Source organism: Hesperophylax consimilis, chromosome 17, assembly GCF_061612785.1.
Source record: "Hesperophylax consimilis isolate HC1 chromosome 17, BYU_Hcon_1.0, whole genome shotgun sequence".
In the NCBI taxonomy this organism is placed as follows: domain Eukaryota; kingdom Metazoa; phylum Arthropoda; class Insecta; order Trichoptera; family Limnephilidae; genus Hesperophylax; species Hesperophylax consimilis.
This window is the reverse complement of record NC_142852.1, coordinates 16110470-16133819: the sequence shown is the minus strand read 5'-3', so window position 1 is coordinate 16133819 and position 23350 is coordinate 16110470. Positions and strand designations below refer to the sequence as shown.

Below are 23350 nucleotides of genomic sequence, written 5' to 3'. Positions count from 1 at the left end.
AGTCTACAATAGCCAGGTAACATTTTAAACACCCATATGAGGTAAAAAATGTGATGCTCATATGACGCCGTTATATTTGTATAAAGAACATTAACATTAAATTCAGTAAATTTAAATGATTCACCCCTTCATGGAAAATAAGTATCTAGAAAATCAAAATATAATATAAGATTACATCACACACAGACTCCCTAAACACTTCCTGATGGACGCAAGTCTGATGCTTCATTATAAACAAACATTCGTTTGATAAAGACAGAGAAGGTAAAATTCTCCATACTTGTAATACAGGTCATAAACTTGATAGACTAGAATCCTTTGAAATTACCCGCTTCACTAAAAAAATTGTAATGAATAAGCAATTTTTATCATCTGTTAAGTCTCCGCTTTTGAATCCATTAAAATTTTCATAATAATTCCGAAATTAAAATATGTATATAGTTTATATAATGACCATCCCTATACCAATGTAAACACATCCCTTCAAAATACAACAAAAAATAATTTAAAGAAATCTCATATACCATAATAACGATTCGACCATAAAATTCGATCATTAATAATTCATATTACTTGTACGGTTTTTCGCTGAACAATATTAAAACAAACTACAAACCCCTGGTAATTTGCCTACTGGAAATACCAAAATAATTAGATATAACACGACAAAAACGACTTAGTAACTTATGTAATTAATATAATTGATTAAAAACCCTTTAGACCACCCCTCTCCCCCACCCCCATATGTTATGTATTTAGTCAGTAAAATTAAAGTGGAAAAAAGTTTCATATTTGTTTTATTATAGTGGAATTCCACCATGAATTGTCAGTATCAAAAATAGAAATATTAGATTTAGTACGAATTATCGGATATATTTATAATTAAATAAATTTTCATATGTAGCAAACACTTTGTGAATATACAAAATTATAATAAAATAACTTAATTTTTAAAACAACTTTATTGCATATATTTTCAACACATAAAACCAATCGGTTTCAGTTCACTCTGAACCTTCATCAAGTTTATAAAAACATATTCAATCCAACACAGAGTTAGAGTATATTTATAGGAATATAGAAGTGAGAGAGAGAACATCAACATAATGGAATATTGTTTCCATTCTTGAACGTTTTACCTTCGTATTTACTCATAATCCTGCGCTCAACTGTTTCACTGCACAGAATGTCTTAACTATTGCAGATGAAAAAAAAAAACATTATTTTAAGGTAATTTTGTATGAAGTCGGTTTCTGGAAACAATTAACTGATACATTTTTTAGTTAAGGAGATAGAATGGCTTTAGTAGAACCCTCAAATTAAATGGTTGGGGGAGCGCAGGTGAGAAAGAAATTGTGGGAAGAGTAGGGACTTTTGTGAAAATACTTCCTGGAGGAGGTACTACTGACCTGCGAATATTCAGCTTTCCCCTAGTTTTATCCAGTTAGGGTCGATTTTTTGTCTAGATTGACTGGGATATTAATCTTTGAGACTTTCACCATCCGTTGCAATGAAGCTAGTCATGCAAATGGACGGTATATTTGTCATGTGCGTATAATATATCTCTATGTCAGAAAATTTTGGTTTGATAATTATACGAATTTCAATACATACTGTAACATACGAAAACTTTTGGCTCTTCAAAATAAAACTATCAAACTAAAAATTTCATCCAACCATGAGAAGGATTTCTAACAAAAGCAATTTTTTGAACATATGGCGCAAATGACACTTTTATTGTCATTAAATTGCCATTCACTTGCATTCCGAGCACGAGAATGGTTTCTCTCCACTGTGGGTTCTGGAATGTTTAACCATTCTGCTTTTAATAGAGCACTTGTACGTGCATTTCGAGCAAGAGAATGGTTTCTCTCCAGTGTGGGTTCTAGTATGTGAAACCAAACTGCTTTTAACAGAGCACTTGTACGTGCATTCCGAGCACGAGAATGGTTTCTCTCCAGTGTGGGTTCTAGTATGACGAACGAGGTTGCGTTTAGTAGAGCACTTGTACGTGCATTCTAAGCACGAGAATGGTTTCTCTCCAGTGTGGGTTATGGTATGACGAACCATGTTGCCTTTGTGAGAGCACTTGAACATGCATTTCGAGCAAGATAATGGTTTCTCTCCAGTGTGGGTTCTAGTATGTGAAATCAAACTGCTTTTAGTAGAGCACTTGAACGTGCATTTTGAGCAAGAGAATGGTTTTTCTCCAGTGTGGGTTCTAGAATGTGAAACCATATTGTGTTTATATGAGCACTTGTACGTGCATTCCGAGCACGAGAATGGTTTCACTCCAGTGTGGGTTCTAGTATGACGACCCATGTTGCTTTTAATAGAGCACTTGTACGTGCATTCCGAGCAAGAGAATGGTTTCTCTCCAGTGTGGGTTCTAGTATGTGAAACCATTCTGCTTTTAATATAGCACTTGTACGTGCATTTCGAGCAAGAGAATGGTTTCTCTCCAGTGTGGGTTCTAGTATGTGAAATCAAACTGCTTTTATGAGAGCACTTGTATGTGCATTCCGAGCATGAGAATGGTTTCTCACCGGTGTGGGATCGAGTATGTGAAACCATATTGCTTTTAGTAGAGCACTTGTACGTGCATTCCGAGCACCAGAATGGTTTCTCTCCAGTGTGGGTTCTAGTATGTAAAACCATACTTCTATTATTAGAGCACTTGTATGTGCATTCAGAGCACGAGAATAATTTCTCTCCATTGTGCGTTCTAGTATGTGAAACAATATTGCTTCTATGAGAGCACTTGTACGTGCATTCCGAGCACGAGAATGGTTTCTCATCGGTGTGGGTTCTTGCATGAGAAAGCATATACCATTTTGTAGAGCTTTTGTAGGTGCATATTGAGCACGAGAATGGTTTTTCGCCGGTGTGTGTTCTAATAGGCGTAATCAGAACACTTTTGTTCCTAGCCCTGTAGGTACAAGTTGGGCGGGAAAATATGTTTTTTCTTGTGAAAGACTTTTTTGCATTCGGGTGTTTTGTATCACTAACAGATATTTTTGATGAAACGAAATCTGAAAACAAAGAAATAATTAATAATGAAATCGTCGTTATCGACAGCAAAACATAACATCTGTCAAGAAAAAAATGTTGACATTGAAATTTCAACAACAAACCTAGACCTAAAAATTTACAGAATGCGTAAAAGGAATGTTGACAAACCGAGAGGAATAAAGGTAGACTTTCCAGAAGCAAAGTGGCATAAAATATTACTAGGCAAGAAACATATTTTTATACAATATAAGGTTTTACCATGATCAAATAATTCTACAGCGTAAGCAGTTATCTGACCTAAGAGACAAACTAGAAAAAAGAAAGACATCTGGCGAAACGGACATCACAAAAAAATAAATTAACCATTATCCAACAATTGTCAAAATGTACCCAAAAGCCTAAATTCTAAAATAAAAATTTTCTATCAAAACGTACGTGGACTAAGAACTAAATTACAGTACCTGAAATCAACCTTACCGTACTTGGACTACGACTCTTACACCTTCACTGAGACATGGCTAAATAAAATCATACACAATAAAGAAGTGGGTTTCCTTGAACAGACGTAAATAGAAAAGATAGAAGCACTAGCAATAAAGCTAGAGGAAGTGTTGTGTTAGTATCCATACATAAAAAATTTAATTCAAGAAAACTCAAATGCATCAATCCACATCTAGAACAACTATTCATCATGGTGTCTGCTAAAAAGGAAAAAAATATAATCGGCTGTATCTGTATTCCCCCATCTTCCGACGCCCAACTATATAAAGACCCTAGATGCTGAAACATTCCGAAGAAAATTTCCTGATGTCACTATGATCTCGACAGGAGACTAAAATCTGCTTATGTTACATGGACGTAGAAAACAATAAAGCTTGGAGCACGGACAACATCAATCGTGCTTCTCGTGAAATAATCGAGATGTCAAATTTTCTAAGCCTTCGGCAGTTAAACTATGTATACAATGCAAACTCTCGTCTTCTCGATCTTGTATTTTTCCAATTCTTCCCCCGTTAAAGTATCCGCATCTGACGAATTCATTCTCCCAATCAAAAAGTATCATCCCCCTCTAACGGTTGAATTCTACATTCCAATAATAAAAAAACATCCGTCTACATCAGGGGTTCCCAACCCCGTGCCCGCGGGCACCATGACGCCCGCGGAACGATTCGTTTGTGCCCGCCCACTATTCGACAGTGAAATAATTTTTTCATAAACATTAATTAAAAATGTGAATTGTTTTTATATATTTGTAAGAGTTTTAATTTTTTTTAGTGCCTAGGTTCATTAAATACATTCGTATGTTTGCGATATTGTATGTATGAGTGGTTCCTTTGCTGACAGTACTTGCGCAACCTGTCTAACAGCGAGCCACTCTTCACGCTTGTCTGGAACGGGGAGTTCTATTTGCACATTACTTCTTGTACACGCAGAAAATCCGAAGTGAACGAACGATATTGAAACAGACTATAGTCAAATTTTCAATTTTTGTCTTCTACTCAATGGAATTTTTGGACTTTGAAGAAAAAGTCAATGAAATGGTAGATAATTTTTTTTTATTCTTAATAATGCTATCGATCTGTATTTTTTTAATGCTTCCGATTTTGTTGTCCGGGTTAAATCTTCCCCATAGGAAAAACTAAACCCTTCCACTCACTTTTCCACAAATGATCAGCTAGTCAATCAACATTATGTAAGTGCATTATATAAGCAAAATAAATACAAAACAATACAAAAACAACACGTCAACTCACAAGAGATCAAATGGGAAAATAATTCACCGACTCCAGATATTTTCATATCAGAGGGTTCGGCTCGGTAGAACTTCTAACAGGGCCTATAAATCCTACTGATCCCTCAACATAAATATTTAAAAAATCTTTTGTTATCCTACATGTATTCAAAATGACCGACTTTTGCATCTTTATATATAATTTTTTTGAAAGATCTAATACGCCTAAATTTTTAATTAGAGAGCTAGGTATAATGCCAGTAGCCGAAATAACGAATGGTAATATTTTTATAGTCTGAGAATGCCAAATTATTTTTATTTCATTTCCTAAATCTGTGTATTTTCTTATTTTTTCGCCAACAGATTTTTGAATATTATAGGAATTTGGTATAGCGACATTAATGATATAAGTTATTTTTTTAATTTTGTCATGTAAAACTATATCGGGTCTATTATGACTAATCGTTCAGTTAGTATACTTTTATCATAATATATTTTATAAAATTCGTTTTCTAAAAATGAATTTGGTTCGTTTTCATAATATGGTACTATATTACGGCAGTCAATCAAGTTATGTTTAGTTACCAAATTTTGGTGAATTATTTTTAAAACTTGATTGTGCCTAAATGTATACTCGGACGGTGCTAATATAGAACATCCCGATATAATATGTTCTATAGTTTCCGGAAAAGCCAAACATTTTCTACACAAATCATCAATTTGATTTGTATCTTTGATTATATGCTTTCTATAATTTTTAGTATTAATGACTCTATCCTGAATGGCAAGCATAAATCCTTCTTTTTCTGCGCTCAACTCTCCAATACTCAACCATTTGTTTGACGAAAATTTGTCAACATATGTTTGGTTGAGATAATTGAAGTGTTTTGCGTGTAAAATTTTATTTGACCAGGAATCTAATAATTCCTGGTTGGGATTTATAAAAATGTTGGCATTCTCTTCGTATAAATTTAAAGGTGTAATATTTCCATCTGCCTTGCAAATTATTTTGTGCATTTCTGAGCAATGTGCTTTCCTATGGAAAAAAGTTCTTAGCATTTCTACCTGATTATGTTTCAAAGAAGTAATCTTGAGTATACCTCTACCTCCTAAATTTTTAGGTAAATTAACTCGTTCTATAGCTGAATTTGGATGATGGCAATTAAACTTTGTTAGCGTAGTTCTAATTAATCTCTCTAAGTTATCTAAATCTGCATTAGACCATTTAATTATGCCAAATGAGTACGTTAATAGAGGTATTGCCCAAGTATTTATTGCTTTTACTAAATTTTTAGCAGATAGATTGCATTTTAAAATTTTCCTGATCCTAGTTTGAAATTTAATCCTAATATCATTTTTAATACTAGTATGATCTATTTGATTGTGGGTATCCTAAATACTTATAAACCTCATCCCTTTTCATACAAGTAATTTGGAAATTTCTAAATATACTCTCGTCCCCATCTACAATTTTGCCTTTCTCTATATGGATTGTTCTACATTTATCTAAACCAAAGTCATTTTGATATCATCTGAAAAGTTTTTAACTACCTCGATCATTTTCTCTAAATATTGTTCAGAATTCGGAAATAATTTTATGTCATCCATAAATAATAAATGCGAAATTGTACTACTCTCCCCTGTATTACTCTTAACTTTTATTCCAAACTTGATTTTAATTAACATTTTATATAGAGGATTTAATGCTAAGCAAAACCAAAGAGGACTCAATGAGTCTCCTTGAAAAATTCCTCTTTTAAATGAAATTCCCGGTATTACTTTTTTCTTACCTTTTAAATTGATAAGTAAATTGGTATTCCAAAAGGACATAATATTTTCCAAAAAGCTAATAATAATGGGGTTAATTTTATATATATTTAATACTTTGATCAGCCACGAGTGCGGGACACTATCGAAAGCCTTTTGGTAGTCTATATAGCAAGTATGTAAATTACGTTTTCGAGTTTGAATCTGTTTTAGAATTACAGAATCAATAACTAATTGTTCTTTACATCCCATATGTTTTCTGCGACAACCTTTTTGTTGTTCAGATAAAATATTTTTTTCATCTAAATGAGTATATATTAAATCTGTCAAGATGTTAAAATTTTGTATATTGTCGGTAAACATGTAATGGGTCTGTACTGAGAAGGATTATTAATATTTTCGCTTTTGAGCAACATATAAGTAATGCCCTTAGTTAGAAAATTTGGAAAATTTTGTGGTTGACTGACAAATTTTGAAAGATTTTTTGCCAAAAGAGGATGTAAAGTAGTTAGACGTTTGTACCAAAAATTATGTATCCAATCGCAACCAGTGGCTTTCCAATTATGAGTATTTTTAATAATTTTGGTTAACAATTCAACCGATATATTAGAAAAACTCATTTGTTCAATGCCTGAAAAATTGAGTTCTTCATTTTCTATCCAGGGACTTGACTCGTTATGTTTTATATCTTTATTTATTTATTATTATTTATTATTATTACACGCCCTAATGGGCTTTTACAGACTACAAAGTTTAATAGTAGAGTATCACAGTTATTATAGATTCTACAAAATTAAAACAATAAAGGAAACATAATACAAGGAAAAAAGAAAAAAATGTTACAACAAAAGCATATAATAAAATAAGATACATAAAAGATAAGAGTAAGAGTAAAAATGATAAGAAGTCTCACATAAAATAGATATTCAAAATAAAAATAAAAATATATATATTGCGGAAATTATAGATGTCTATTTGTGTCTCGATACATAAAAGAATTGAAGTAAACAATATTTATGTTATTTTACAAGCAATAATTATTCGCCTGAAACACTCATCCACATTGAAAAATCTCCTGATAAAAGATACATGACGCCAACGGGACTCGAACCCGTGTCCCTTCGATTGATCGAAGGGACACGGGTTCGAGTCCCGTTGGCGTCATGTATCTTTTATCAGGAGATTTTTCAATGTGGATGAGTGTTTCAGGCGAATAATTATTGCTTGTAAAATAATTGTTACCCTTTGTGCCATGCATAAAAAAATCTTGTCTTAAAAACATTAGTTAACCAAAAAAATAATAATTAATATTTATATTGATTATTTTTAAGATGAAATATATCTCCCAGATCAGAGTATTTATTTCCGAGACTGTGAATTCTTGGAATCGGGGAATTTTGATAAGACAGTGTTCTGGTGTTGTTAAAATAAAATGGTAGTAAATTTCGGCAAGATCTTTTGGGTATGTGGATGCTGATTAATTGGAGTAACTCAGGACAGTCAATTTTGTAATGAAGTATTTTATGTAGTACTATTAAATCTGTGTTTAATCTTCTTTCAGAGAGTTTTAATAGGGATAATTTATCTAGTAAGTAGTTATAATCAATGTTTTCTACAGGAATATGCAATTTATAGTTTATATACTTCAGGAACTTATGTTGAATCTTTTCAATATTATCGGAATGAATATTGTAAAAGGGAGACCATAACGTAGAGTTATACTCTACTTGGCATCTAACAAGGGTTTTGCACAATATGATAAATGTGCCTAAATTATTGAAGTCTTTTGAAATTCTCAAAACAAATCCAAGAGTCTTAAGAGCCTTATTGATAATGTTATTAATATGATACACAAAATACTGATGTCAATAATTTCACTGACGCAATTTAAGTTTTTATCATTTAATGTATATTGAAAAAATATTGGATTATTTATTCTGTAAAAATTAATAAACTGACATTTCTTTATGTTCAATGCAAGTTTTTTGATAGATCACCATTCAAAAAGATTTCTCAAATTAGTTTGTAATATAATGCAATCATTTATGTTATTAATCTCTTTATAATGTTTCAAATCATCAGCAAAAAGTAATACTTTTATGTTAGTAAATATATCAACAATTTCATTTATGACTATAATAAACAAAATGGGCCCTAAATGAGAGCCTTGTGGCACTCCACTTGTGGCTATAAATGTGTAAGAATTTGTGCCATTTATTTTCACACTAAGACTTCTTTTGGACAAATAACTAATAAACCAATTTAATAAACTACCATAAACTCCAAGTGTGGCTAATTTATTAATTAATATTTTGTGACACACCTTATCAAAGGCTTTGCTAAAGTGTATATTGAGTCAATATGGCATCTGTTTGCTAAAGAATTGGATATGAAGTTTTCGTATATTAGTAAATTAGTTAAAGTAGATTTATTTGAACAAAAGCCATGTTGGTAGGAAGTTATAATTTTTTGTATGTTGGAAGTTATCTTAGAGAGTACAATTTTTTCAAAAAGTTTGGGTATCGCTGATTGGATACATATCGGTCTATAATTTGTAATGTCCGTTTTGTCCCCTTTATTAAAAATGGGTGTAAGAAAACTGTGTTTCCATGTATCAGGGAAACAACCTGTTTCTAGAGACTGATTAAAAATTAGGAAAAGATGAACAGTTAGGCCGTTTAAACATTCCTTAATTAACACCGGTGGAATATTACCAGGTCCAGCATTTTTTCTAACATCTAACAAATTTACATGCTTTTTGATATCATTAATTTCTATGCGTATTTCAGATATATCCAGACTAAGATTTCATGAGAATTTGGGAATTTCGTTGCTAGGTATATCCTCTTCATATACAGACTTAAAATAACCGGCGAATAAGTTTTCAATGTTTTCATCATTACAACCAATTTTCCCATTGAAGTTCATACAAGGAGGAATACCCAAGTTATTATTTTTTTGAGAATTAGTGTAATTCCAAAAATGTTTTATGTTTACACGAATATCATTTTCAATTTTATCAATATAATTTTTATAGCACAATTTTGAGATTTGACAACACTCCTTTCTTAACAATTGAAATTTATTGTAATCACTTGACATTCTGGATCGCTTGTAATTTATATGAGCAATTTTCTTTTTATATGTTAATGTGATCAATTCGGGGCTAAACCAGTTTGGAAAATGAGTAATTTTATTATGTCGAATGGGCACAAAATTTGCAATGGCATCATTAAGAATAGAATAGAATTTATCGACATTATTGTTAAAATCTATGTTTTCCAGAAAAGACAAGTCTGTTGAATTTAAGAAATCAGAAATTTTAGGAAAATTTGCTTTATAAAAATTATAAGGCGACTTGACATTTTTAATATAAGTGTTGTTAATAAATGGAATAGTTATATCAAGAGGAGGATGGTAGAGGTCTACAGGCAAAAGTTCATCCAAGGATTTACATATGATAGCAGTGGGCTCACTGAGAAACACTAAATCAAGAAGACGACTATTTATATTAGTGATAGTATTTAATTGTGGGATTGATAAGTAATTCGACATACCCAGAATTTCTCTCTCGCTGAGATTTGTAGTTGACAGATTAACACCAGATAATTCGGGGTCGTCGTGGTTCCAACATATATTTGGCAAGTTATAATCACCTATTATTATAAGTTTAGCACTAGGATATTTAAACCTTAAAATTTTTACATTACCCGTGTCTAAAATTATTTCGCATAAATACCCAAAATGGTTTAATAACGACCTTATTAGAGTAATAAGAAATAAAGCTAATGATTATGCAAAATTTTGCGAACTAAGAAAGATTACCAAAAAATGATGAAATATGTTAAAAAAATGCATCGGTAACTGCGAAGAATTGACTTCTGTCAGTTATCAGAACATTTATAAATTTTCAAACATGCTTAATTACAATGATTCAAGTATACCCTCAAACATGCATTTAGATAATTAAATGGCCGATAACCCACAAGAAGTCGTGAATCTGTATGCTGAATTCTTCAGCAAAGTCTATGATACTTCAAACAGTCTCCATTGTTCGACACTACAACAGCTATAAATACAAATAATATCGAGTTTAATCGATGTATATTTGAAGAAAGTGATATTAGAACAAAACTAAAATCCCTTGATCTTTACAAATCGGCAGGCCGCGATAACATTTTTCCAATATGCTTATAAAAATGTTTATCAGTCTTAACTTCTTCTATCACAAAACTTGTTAACTCGTCTTTAAAAAGTTGTACCCTACCGAAATAATGGAAAACAAGTTTTCTGTGTCCAATATTTATAAAAGGTCACAAATAAGTCATTTCTAACTATAAACCTATATGTATACAGTCTTCAATCCCTAAATTATTCGAATCCGTTCTTCTCTTAAAACTATCGCTCGAGCTAAATAAAGTGATTTCACATCGACAACATGGTTTCATGGCAAAAGATAGACTCTTATAAATTTAATGATATATCAGGAATATCTTTTTAATAACATGAACAAGCGTCTTCAAACAGACGTGGTGTATACTGACTTAAGTAAAGCCTTCGACCAAGTTTCACATAAAATTCCCATACATAAACTAAGAATCCTTGGAATAACCGGAAAAATATCAGTCAAACTCAACTAACACAATTCACAGCAATTTCAAATTTTCACCGGTGTTCAACAGGGGTAACATTTGGATCCAGTATTGTTTATCTTGTTTATTAACAACATAACTACCGTTTTTGATGGAGTTATAACTCCATATATTAAAATACTCATATATGCAGACGATCTTCAAATTAACAAAACTATTACTAATGACTGTCACGAATTAAAATAAAATCTTATGAGGCTACAAGAGTGGTGCACCCGTAATGAACTGTTTCTTAACATCGAAAAATGTCAAACAATCACTTTTGCACGAATAAAAAATCTCATATTGCATCAATATAGCAAAAGAGAAGAGCAAATTAAGGACCTTGGGATTGATTTTGACAGTGCTTTATATTTTATTCCTCATGTAAATGAAATAACTAACAAAGCCATTAAATGTTTATGGTTTATTTTGAGAACGGTGAAAGATTTAACATTAATTAACTTAAATATTGAAGACAATATTAGTGATTTTTTAAACGAAAATCTGAAACAGAAAAATCAGAAAAGGAAACGGTCACATCTCTTTTCTGATTTTTCTGTTTCAGATTTTCGTTTAAAAAATCACTAATATTGTCTTCAATATTTAAATATTACAATTTGAGTTTTTACTCAATAAAAGTTATTCCGAAAAATAATAATTAATTAACTTCTTTAAATTGCTATTCATTGGTTTGGTGAGAAGTAATCTATAGTATAATGCAATAATCTGGGCTCCATTTTGTAAGATTCTCCAACTAAAAATTGAGAGAGTGCAGAATAAGTTCCTGAGATTCATTAATTTTAAATTAGGAATTCCAACTGAAGATCATCAAAACCAAATCACATTCTAGCGGTGATACGTATCGAAACCGAAGTTACTGGTTTGTTTTATTTCTCCTGAGCTTTTCGGGGCGGCAGTCTGCGGGGTAAACTATTGTTCGATAGGACAGGTCATCGGAAGAATAAGTGAATAGCTTACCAAGACTTTGGTCGATCCTTTCAAGATGAACGAAACATTCCTTTTTAATGTCAGGATAATCAATATCTATTTCCGAGAATACTTCTTCTACCACTAGAGTATCTGGGTCACACTCGATCGCAGTAGCTTCATCTGTCTCCTGTTTGACAGTCCCGAACGGCAATAGTGCTTCAAAAGGTGATGTTGGACTTTCGTCTTGAGGGATTGTGTCCGGTTCTGACTTTATGACACCGACATCCGATGTCACAAGATCCATTTCAAGTAAACTGCAATTGGATTCTGATTTTAGCATGATATTCTGGAAAACGAAATAATCGTAGACATGCCATAACTAGACAATGGACTTTTTGAAGTTTGAATGAAAAAATACTTCAAGATTATAATTTTTAACAATTCGATAGCACGAAATATAATTTTACCTAGCGAGAGGAGCACTTAATAACAAAAAATATATTGAAAATAATACACCCATAAAATACAAAAAAAATGCAATAAGCTTGTTTATGGACAGGTTTTGATAAAACTAATCATAATTCAGTTTATTTTTCTAACGGTTGATTATTGTTATACTATCTAGTTAGGTGGTCTTTAAATAATTGTATGTATGATATGCCAGCTAAGCGGATTTCTAGTACAAAGACGAGTCTGACGCTCGGTATATCAGTGGCTTTTTTACGCGGTTAAGCACATAATCCGTATAAAAGTTCTATAGATATCACCAACATATTTTTGTTTTAACAAATAAGATTTTAATAGAGAAACGTGTATAGTTTTTTTTGCAAAACCAAACTCATGTCTATTGTCGTCGCGATTTCATTAATAAAGGAAATGAAATCTTCGTCCCTCTGACTGAAAACAGTTTTGTCTCGATCCTCGAATCCTGAGTTTAATTTGCTTAATACTTTCGTTATACTTATCACATGTTAAAAGGTGTGTGACGTTCTTCTACGTCAAATCATTATGCTTGACAATATCGGTTGCTTTTAACCCTTTCACACCCTCATTATTGTTTACACATATACAGAGTGTATCGACAAGTACCCGACAAACTTTAACCAGCTATTCCTCAGCACATTTGGAGTAAAAATGTTATGGGCGCTTTGCTGTCCGGTAACATTTTTTTTCCATTAAAAACAAAAAATAAATAAAAAAAATCCACACTCCGTCACTGTCAATAGCATTGAATCTCGTGTTCAACAGCTGTTATTAGCAAGTGTGTCAAAAAGTGTCCTCGCTCTTTCGTACACACTAAATAATAATAGTTTAAAATGAGACGAATGGTGCCGTTCATTCCGTTGTGATTGTAAAAGCGCGCCAACGTTGGTACGTACGTACATTATTCAACGAAACTCTAACAAAATATTGCCAGATGGGTTTTCAAACTTTGACAAAGGATAAAACATTGGTGACGTGTGGTGAAAATATGAATAGTAATTTTTTTATTAAAAAAAATGTTACCGGACAGCAAAGTGCCAATAACATTTTTTACTCCAAATGTGCTAAGGAATAGCTGGTTAAAGTTTGTCGGGTACGTGCCGATACACCCTGTATAAAATCTGAAATGCTTGATAATACCTCGAAAAATGATTTGAAAATTTGTGGTATTTAATGTTTGTTTTTAGAAATTATCCTATTATTGAAGATTGACATTGGACGTAAGAGGGATTTTTTTAAATAGTAAGATAAAATACACATAACCCAAAAGTAATACAAATAACTGTTTCATGTCGAAAATGCACATTTACAATGTAGTGATAATCTCTGAGGTTTGAAAGAAATAACATTATTACTAAAATTCATTCAGAAATAATCTAGGATAATAATCTTTAAAAAATCACTATACTAGTCAAAAATATGTCCGTCACTACCATTGTTAATTTGAATGAACGTTGAAATTCATTTACGATATTCTGGCTAGTGACTGTGAACAGTGTTAATATTAACAGTGTTTAAAGTTCGTGTTAATTTGAATTGATACTGGGGATGAAAGGGTTAAGCGCGGTTTGGTTGGAATGTCGAGCTTACGAAATCCGTATATATGTTATAAGAACAGATATCACCAAAATTTCACATTTCGTAAAAATTTAATTTCAAAAGAGGTATATGTTTCTTTTTCCTTTGCAAAACTAAACTCTTGTGAACTGTCTTCGCGATGTTTCGAAATGTCACCAAACGCAGTTAATTCAACGCCGGTTTAATTAACGAGTTAGTGGTTCTACGTGCAAGGATACTCAATTAGGAATAGTATTTGTTTTGCCGGAGTCAGGGTACTATTAATAAAATTATGACAAAATAACCGCTGAACACAAACTGTTGCCACACTAGAACTTTTAAAATCTTTTAAATACCTTACGGGACTGTTTTAGAACGAGTTTGAGGTCAATGAGGCATCCAATTTAATAATGATAAAAGTAGGCAATATACGTAAATTTCTGTGATACGAAGAAATCAGGTATTATTGTGTAAATGTCTACTTAAATTTGAGTGATGCATATCGTACTTAGTGAGGATACGGAGCTACTGATATACCGGGTCTAAACTACGTTTGTTTGAGATGTGGATTGTTTTTTTATGACTAGAGGTGGGTACCAAACATAGGAATGAGATCAAAACAACCGGTATTAGAGTTTCAAGTCCTGTTGAGATTGTGAATTGAATAAATGTCTCACGCGGTCGCAACTTAAAAGTAATTGCACTTACCGTTTCGACTGATTGGTTAGAATTAGATATCACATTATATATATGCACATTCGTATTTGTGTTGACGAGCATGAATCGCCAGTTGCGGGTATTTATCTAATTTAATTATTGAAAAACTAATCGAAATTTGAGAGACGTGTGATGACAGATGGTCCACGGGTAAAATGATGTCAAAGACAAATAAGACCATAGACAAAACACATTAGAGGAAAGGCGTATTTATCGTACCCAGTAAAAGTACCGGGTATATTCATGCCGTACTTTGTACTCGTGACAAATCTCCAAAATACCTGGTTCCAAAATATTTGGTTTAATATTTGTACCATAGGTCTTGAAGTACTTCGTCCTTTAAAATATTACTGACTTCTCACTCTCGTCGGTTAGAAAGTTATATGAGGAAAAGGGACAAAGAAATATTTTTGCTTTCGGCACTGTAAAATACAGATGCCTTTTCGATCTTTCCTATTAGAAAGGTGTACGAGGAAAAAGGACAGTTATGAGTATTTAGCCACGGTAATCTCCATTGTCTGATGATGAATGTCTATGGAAAAACTGTTGACAGCTGAGTGTCTATGGCATGGTGTTTGACATTTTCACATCTTGAACTTTGTGTAGTTACTGCGCCGTTGTGGAGATTTTATTGGCAGATTTTAATAAATTGTTTATCCGACATTATCGAGATGGCTTTGTACCACTGGGATCTTCCATATCCTCTACAAGATAGTGGAGGGTGGCCGAACTCCACTTTTGAAAAATACTTCGCAGATAAGAATTTGCTTTCAGCGCATACGAAGATAAAGTCACGAAATAGTTGATTTTTAATTAACCTTCCATAGTATTCCAGGAATAATACGGCGGTAGAGGTGACGGAAAGGCTTTTGCATTGAATTTATCAGGTAAGAAATTAACATAAACATTCATAACAAGAATCTTATGTCTTGAAAATAAAATACAGATCTTTGTGAGGTTATGATGTGTTCTGGTAATTTCCTAGGTATTGCTGACTACTTGCGCGCACATACTCTGATCAAATCTCACACCAGGGTCTACCATCTTTACGAAGATGTATTCAGGGCAACGCAGAATGGTTAGTAGAAGAGAAAACTTGTTATTTTACATGTAATTCATTAACAATGTCACCGGGCAAATGCCTGTGTTGAAAAAGTGTTATGAATCGATCAATTGAAACGAAAACATTGGCTAAACCAATAAATATATTAATCAACTGCTTTAATGCTTTCAGAAATAATAGGAATGAGTATTAGCGTTGATTGGAATGAACCAGAAAATCCAAATTCTGCTGCCGATGTCGAGGCGTTTTAAACAGGTTTTGAGTTAACAGTAAGTTACCTATAGAGATGATATTACAGACAGCAATGTAGGTAAACGTGTTAATTATTCATGACCATATAATATATGATTTGTTAAAATGATGTTAGTGTTTCATGCTTAATAAATAATTTCTAGGCAGTGTAATACGCCTTACAACATTACGCTACGAATGTACAAAAAGTAAAAATCATATAAAAAAACTTGCAAACATTGTTTATTTTGAACACCTGTAAGTAATATTATTCCTTCTTGTTCCTCCCCTCCCTTCCCCTCAACTTCCCTTCTCAGTGCCCAGCACGCCTAAGGTCCCCGTGACTCACCGTCCCCAGATACCCATGGTAGGTATAAAATATTTAAGAATATTTTGTATCTCAGCACGCCTCAGTCCCCGTCACTCTCCGTTCCCAGTACCCAGATACTCAAAGTAGGTATAAAATATTTGGAAGTATTTTGTACCGGGTATTTTTAGCAGGTATTTTTTTGTACGTGTACTCATTGTACCCAATGTCGGAAAGTACTCACAGGACTTACTTCTAAAACACATTAGAGCATGAAACGGTACAAAAAATAATATGACTACGCTGCAATCGTTCATAATGCTGTAAGTAGTTTATTTATTGGTAGGACTTCAAATCTAACAGGTTCAGAAAATATATTTTTTCTAATAAATTACCAAACAACCTCATGTGGCGCGTTCCAAATTACTGATTCTGACTCTAATATTAAGCGAATAAATGAGAAATATAAGTGGTGTTTTAAGACGACGAACGAGAGTAAAGCTCTCGACTAGCAAACCAGAGGTCGCGGGTTCTAATCCCGGCGTTATTATAAGTAAATATGTAAATTCAATAAATTTGCGGCAAGTTCGTGAATGGAAGATACTCTCAGTATCGCCCTAGTGTAAGACCACAATTCAGAATTGAAATATTGCTTGAAATTACTTTGCCCGTGTTTGTTGACATCTGAAATGAATCCTTACCCTCCCAATTACTTTCAGCTTCCCAAAATACCCCAATTGGAGATGCTATAGTCTCACTGGCTCCAGACGGTTGAGACCAGTTGGGACTTGGAATTAAAAAAAAATACTTATTATGGTGATCTGAAGGGTCAAGTGAATCTTAAGACGAATTTAATGCGAGTGATTCAGATGAGTTTGCACCTGCCACAGATATAATTTTTGTCAAAGATGAAAACCTTCCGGAGTTCTTTATCTCTAAATAGTATTAAATAAATTTGTTATCCGCGTCTGTCTGTTTGTGCCATTAGTTCTTTCATTATCACTTAGATATTTTTTTCGGAAGGTTTATAAATAAATTACGTGCATATTATATGTACAGAAAGTAGAGTAAAATCGATTTTTTGTAATATAGTTGTAAAAAATATATCTTCTGGTGCCTACATTGATAACGCTGACATATCCTTATGAGATACATCAAATTAAGGTAATGGGAACTAATATATCTCGAAGAGGCCTACAGAAAAGTTCTCGATTGTATCTCCTAAGGATAACCCCTAGCAACGCCGGGCACACGACAGCTAGTTTGAAATAACACTATAAATTTTTTCTTTTCTTATTCCTATTCTATAACTTTTACGGTTGTTTCTACGCATTTTCTCTTATATTATTTCCTTTCTCTGTTCTGTGCTATATGGCTGAATTTTTTTTTACTAAGAAAATAATTTGTACCTCACCATTTTTGAACCAACTGTTCATCTGCATGTCATTTTGCATTTTTTCATTTGACCCATTTAAACATAACCGTTAACTGATATTGTCTATCAATTATTATAAGCAGATTTCCAGCACAAAGGGAAAGAAGAAAATGAATAAGAAATTAGAATAAGTAGGATGTTTAAATATCTTCATTTACTAGAAACAGCAGGATGCAATATTTATACGTCGACAGAATGGGCAAAATGAAAATGAAAAGTTTTTTCTATCTAAGTACTCATTTTTATTATTTTTAAAACAAACAGTACATTAAAAAAATGATTGGCAAGCAGTTCACAATGTTTGAGAGATAGTTAACAGGGATAACGAAATTGCTATTTACGATTTACTGGGCGAGGATAGTATATGATTGGGAATGATTAGGAGTAAAGATAAACGATACATTAAAATATATATAAATGGTGTATAAGTGGATGTGTATACGACCTTCTATGATGAAGGATATTACTGGATGGTGTTGATTAGAGGAGTTGTGAGTGTGCATTTATTAAGTAGCCAGGAATGTTTTTCTTAATAAATTACCGCGGGGATTATAAAAAGTGTCCAGAGTTGAGTTTGGGCAAATATCATTTTGGTGATCTTAAATGCAACAACTTCTGGTGGACTTGTTGCTCATTTAATACTTGAGTATTTACATTCTGCTTGCGATTTAGTAAGATTATGGGTAGACTTAAATAATAATACTAAAGTGTAGGTACATATTTTGCACCGTATTGTCGTGTTACTTGTACAATGGAATGATGTATAGCTATCTATGGTTGCCAACAGCTTGTTTTGTTTTAAACATTAAAAAGTACTGTTTTTGCAAAAAAATACAGGTGAACAATTGAAGTTTTGTGACTGTTCAATAAATAATTACCACATTGTACAATCGATCAATCCAACTATCCGTACATTGTGAACATAAAGAAACAAATATGATTTAAGATTTCCACGGCCAAAAGTATTTTTGTTATTTGTTTTTGGGGTATTATGCCGTGTTGCGCTAACTCCTTCTTTAGCCAACGTTTCGGACAGCATTGCAGTGTCCATCATCAGGGCAGATGTGTTATTTGAGGTTGTGTTAAAATGTGAGCTTATGTATGAGGTTGTGATACCGTGTTACCAGCTCCAACCCCCTGAACTAACATTAACGTATCATCATTTTTTTTTATTTAAAGTGGTTTTCTTCGTTTAGCTCTGGTGTATCCGTCAATTACCGGATACCAAGAACTATTAAGCTTAGCTCCATCGTCTCTATTAATGTTTACGGGATTTTTATGAATTTCAATGGCCTCCGTAATCAGCCGTGCTCTATAAGTTTTCGGTCTCCCCAGGATTTCAGGAACAAATCCAAAGTAATGCCCGGTGTCAATCAAATGCTCGGCAATTGCCGATTTGTCAAGGTGGCCGAGTTTACAAGCTCTGAAGTGTTCTGAAATCCTTTTGGAGATAGTCCGCTCTGTCTGGCCTACATAGACCGTGTCACATCCGGAACAGCTGAGTTTATACACTCCATCTGTTTCCAGAGGAAACTTAGTCTTTGCAGACCTCAGTAAGTCCTGTATCTTTGTTGTTGTTCCGAAGACAGTTTTGATATTTTCTTTTCTCAATAGCCTGGCAATTTTGTCTGTCACATTGTGCACATAAGGCAGGAAGGCGCAGCCTTTCGACTCTTGTTCAATTCTGTCTTCGTTTGGTGCAGATTTGGCTCTTATGATTTGCCTTGTCTGACTTGCTGGGTAGCCGTTACGCTCCAGTGCATCGGTCAGCTTCGCAAGTTCCGCTCCGATTTTATGTTCTTCACATATTCTGGTCGCTCGGGTCACCAATGTATGGATAAGTCCTCTCTTCTGCGCTGGGTGGTGGTGCGAATCAGCGTGTAAGTACCGATTCGTATGGGTTGGTTTCCTATATACAGTATGCCCTAGGCTACCATCGTGTTTCCGCATCACCTCCACATCTAGAAAAGGCAGGATTTTATCTTCGTTTTCCAGTTCCATTGTAAATTTAATTTTGCTGTGGAGAGAATTAAGATGGTCCAGGAATTCGTTTAGTTTCTCCGTTCCATGAGGCCAAATGGCGAAGACATCGTCGACGTAGCGCCACCATACTTTAGGGACAGCCGAAGCTGTGTCGAGTGCCACTTCTTCAAACTTCTCCATAAAAAAGTTGGCTAGTACTGGCGACAATGGACTGCCCATCGCAACTCCCTCCAATTGCTCAAATAGTTCACCCTGAAACGCAAAGTATCCGGTTTTGAGGCAGTGTTCAAAAAGTTTACAAATGTCTTCTTCATATATCAATATAAAGAAACAAGTCCATTGAGAACATACAATATTTAAGCACTGCGTACCATAAACAATAATTCTTATATTACGATTATTAAAATTTTGTATGGGGTATTATTGAACACGCAACAATTCCAATAGAAAACACTAGCTTGTTATCAAAAAAATATCTCATTACGTCACCGATTCCCTTTCCAATGGAGAATAATCAGACTTTTTTTGATTATATAGACACCTAATGTTTTGATTCCAAAAAATAAATGTTCAAAAAAATTGAACATGAGATGGCAGAAACTAAAAAGCTACCGATTTTATTGCACGCAAATATGATGAAATACTAGCCAAATTAAACGACTTAGCTGGTATACAAATAGAAATGGAAAAAATTAAAAAAGACCTCTCAAGAATAAACCATATTGATATTCGGCTTGCAGAATTGGAGCAAAATACCTTATCAAAATCTCTGGAGAAATGAAAATACAAATGTCAACCCAGTTGAAACGGTAAAGGATATTTCCAATAAGCTAGGCAATGAAATCAGTAATGAACACTTTTCAAACATTTATCGGGTTCCTGACCGTCGTCAAAATTCCTAGAAAAATAATTAATAATTTCAACAATTCCAGCATTCAAACACGACTAAACTTCTTCACAGCAAATAACAAAACTAAAAACTAAGCTCTGCCTTGTAAATCGGCGAAGTGTTGTCTGTATACAACAAGGACTTGCGAAGACCAATAAGCGAGCCCAGGAATTAAACCACCAATATACCTGGTTCAAAATTGGGATGTTTTTCACAAGGAAGACAACCGAATCTAAAATAATAAACATAAAACATGAAAGAGATTTACTTACAATTTAAAACTTAACTTTATCTTTTACATTCATAATTTACTCAAAATGGATACCGATCTGGATGAACTCACAAACCATCTACTTGAAAATGAAATTTTTACTAGAAACAACAGCAATATAAAACTATGTCTCATACATAATTTAAAAATAATACACTAAAATATAAGAAGCATCGATAAAAACTTCGAAGGATTTCTTATAAACATAAAACAATTAAATGTTGAATTTGATATTATGATCCTAACAGAATGTTGGATTAAAAATTCTTACACGCCAAAAAATAAAGAAGGCTACTATTGCATCAATACTTCCTATAATATTAAACAAAATGATGGAATTGTAGTTAACGTTAAAACAATCTGAAAACTACTGCAAAATAAATTAAAATCAATGACTCCAAATGTCTGCACTTACAAACAAGTTCCGGGATTAATATATTAGCTATTTATAGATACCCATCTGCACCCAATATTACAAACTTTCTGACTGCACTTGAAACTTTGCTATTAAAACTAAAACACTGTAGTACGCTATTTGTAATTGGAGACACAAATATAAATATTCTGGAAACTGGTCATCCTCAAAGAGACGATTACCTCAATACAATAATCTACTACGGTCTTGTTAGTTACATCAACAAACCTACTAGAGTCACTGAAGAAGCTCTTTCTTGCATCGACCAAATAATAAGTAGAACGAAACTATCCATAAATTTTTTTTATTTTTTTTTTTATTTTTTTATTTGTATAAAGATTACATACAATATTATTTATACCCGCTAAGCTACTGCAAGTAGCTTGTCAGCAGGAGATTAGTTGCACCTATAATAATAGTATAGTACATAAAATTAAAATAATCATCAACGCTTTAGCGTAGTAATACATACATTTCTACAAAAAAACCAAAAAAAAAATATAAATATAAAATTGTGTTATACCTTAAATTTGAAAATACAGAATCAGTGTTGTGGGGAAAAAAAACAGTCTTAATACATGAGGTTACTCCTTAGTAGCCATGATTTTAATATTAAAGAGAATTTATTAATGGAGCAATTTTCTTTTAATTCATATGGCAATTGGTTAAAAATTAAAGGTATTGTTTATTCAAGAGTTCTTTGACCATATTTGTTTTAATACAGGTACTTTCATTCCTTTATTTTGTATGAAACGTGTATTGTGTACATGATCCACCATTGTTTTATACGGGCTGTCAGATATATGCTGTAATACAATATTTTGCCACATAAGGGCACGAATCGGTAATACATTTATACATTTATATCGGTAATACAACGAGATTATATGAATCCACAGAAACAAACCGCTATTCTACAATATTGGAAGTTAGAAATGAAAATAAAAGAAAATGTGAAACCGTTAATGTACCTATCATGAAAAATAGAATCGACTGGAATAAAGTTGTACTCAACATAAAAAACGAAAAATGGGAACATTTGTACTCAATTACTGATAGTGATAGGGCATAGAATTATTTCACCAATTTTATTCAAAACCAAATAAATCTACACGCCAATTTCATACAGCTACCGAATAAAAAAATACAATCACAAAACGACAGATTACACTTGACTATTAAAATATATTGGGAAAAGAGACAACATACACAAAGAAATTAGGAATGAATCAATTAATATGCAAATACCTTTATTTCAAACGTTGGATCGAAACTGGCCGGTAAAATAAAAGAAAACAACAACTGAAGCTTTAAAATGCCATCATCAGATGATAAACTGCCATAAGAAACTTTAAAAAATTTCCAATCAATAAGAGCTTCACTCAAGGTTGCTTCCCTAATGTATTAAAGCAAGATATTATCACTCCAATTTTCAAAGGTGGAAATAAAACTGAAATTGCCAATTACAGACCAATTTGTGATCTAAGTGCACTCTCAAAAATTGTTGAAGGACTACTAAGAGATCAACTGACTAATAAACATAACTATAGTAAAATATAGTTTGGTTTTTGCAATAACTTATCAACCTCAGATGACATCGCCAACGTTATAGACTTCATAATAAGTAATGTAGACAGAGGAAATAAATGTGTAGCAATTTTCCTAGATCTTGCAAAGGCGTTTGACACTGTGAATCATTAAATACGTTTAGATAAAATTAAGAGGATAGGATTATCAGACTCAGTCCTGCAATTATTTTGTAGTTATCTAACAGATCGAACGCAATGCGTTAAAATAAACAGTACCTCTAGTCATCCTAAAAAAACGGTCTGTGGCGTCCCACAAGGTAGTATCTTAGGACCCTTAATTATTCTTATTATATATTAATGATCTACGCAAACTACGAATTTGTGGACAAATCACA

The 23350-nt window shown here is 32.8% G+C and overlaps 2 long non-coding RNA genes across 3 annotated transcripts; one reads left to right on the top strand and one right to left on the bottom strand.

The window, feature by feature from the left end:
- Positions 1-1449: 1449 nt before the first annotated feature.
- LOC149416094 (uncharacterized) lies at positions 1450-14972 on the bottom strand. 2 transcript variants are annotated; one of them, XR_016303639.1, is made up of 3 exons: positions 14824-14972; positions 12124-12421; positions 1450-3032 (listed from the first exon to the last, which is right to left on the bottom strand). It is a non-coding gene; the product is annotated as an uncharacterized LOC149416094 (long non-coding RNA). The 2 variants fall into 2 exon arrangements; XR_016303640.1 differs by having other exon boundaries at positions 12124-12389.
- A 648-nt stretch (positions 14973-15620) lies between these two features.
- On the top strand, positions 15621-16256 carry LOC149416093 (uncharacterized). Its single transcript, XR_016303563.1, has 3 exons — positions 15621-15719; positions 15818-15910; positions 16067-16256. It is a non-coding gene; the product is annotated as an uncharacterized LOC149416093 (long non-coding RNA).
- The last annotated feature ends 7094 nt before the right edge of the window (positions 16257-23350 follow it).